Here is a 1192-nt window from a genome sequence, read left to right on the forward strand (position 1 = left end):
TTGTGATAAGAAGTTGAAGATCCCTTCTTCTTAGGAGCACGAGAGGGTGGAGGACCTTTAGAGCTAGATGGTCTATGAGAAGGTGAAGCTTCATGAGATGGTCCTTAAAGAAGATGAGCCTATGAGAAGGTCCTTGTGGAGGTGGAGGATGAATGCATGAGAGCTAATCTAGCATAGTCGCTCGATGTGACCTATCGAGAGGGAGTATGAAGGATAACCGTGTCTGTCAAGATCTCCAACTGCGTCAGAGCAAGGATGAGGAGGGAGTCGTCAGGAGCATAGTGACATCTCTTGGGGGTCGAGTGCAGGCCGCCGGATGGGTGGGGGGCTCTTAATTGCGGTGTGGGTGGGTTTGGCCCTTTGCCGAGTGTCCTACGTGGACACTCGGTAAAGGTTTTCTTTGCCGAGTGTCCCACGTAGGACACTCGGCAAAGTTTTGTTGAAAAAAATTTAAAAATACCCAACAGTTTCAAAAAAATACCAAATTTTCACACGAACCAATATATGTTCTCTATTGACTATACAAAAAGTTTTGTAGTCAAACCAAACTCGACCGTCACTTCGACTCTAAATCTTATCGAATCCTCTCAAAGTTACTATTCTTCTTCTGAGATCCTTCAGTTTGTAATCATTGTACATGATGAAATGTGCAAAACCTTCTCAATTTTTTTCCACAGCCTCCACGTATTATATCATCACATCATGACAAATCTCATAATTTTCAGACTTTGCTTGTTTTTTTAACAATTTAAAAATACTACTGCCACACGTTCATGGTCGTGTTTCCTGAACAAGATGTTTGAAATTTCTTTTTATTTCATGGGTCAGGTCTCAAAATGGGCCAAATAACATGAATATCATTTTTCTACTCATTTTGTTCTATAATTTGAATCACTTGCAGTTCAAATTTGACATATACCAAAAATTTCCTTGAAATGCATGTTGTATGTGGGGAGTAGAAAAAATTTCATGGTGAAAAGAGAAATTTTTTTTTTTTGCCGAGTGTCAAAAAAACACTCGGCAAACCCCCTCTCTGCCGAGTGTCTTTTTTGACACTCGGCAAACTACCCTCTTTGCCGAGTGTTTTCTTTGACACTCGGCAAGGGGGGAGGTTTGCCGAGTGTTTTTTATTTGACACTCGGCAAAGTCCCGATTTGCCGAGTGTCAAATAAAAAACACGAGTATTTTTAGC

The sequence above is a fragment of the Setaria italica genome, chromosome II, assembly GCF_000263155.2.
Source record: "Setaria italica strain Yugu1 chromosome II, Setaria_italica_v2.0, whole genome shotgun sequence".
In the NCBI taxonomy this organism is placed as follows: domain Eukaryota; kingdom Viridiplantae; phylum Streptophyta; class Magnoliopsida; order Poales; family Poaceae; genus Setaria; species Setaria italica.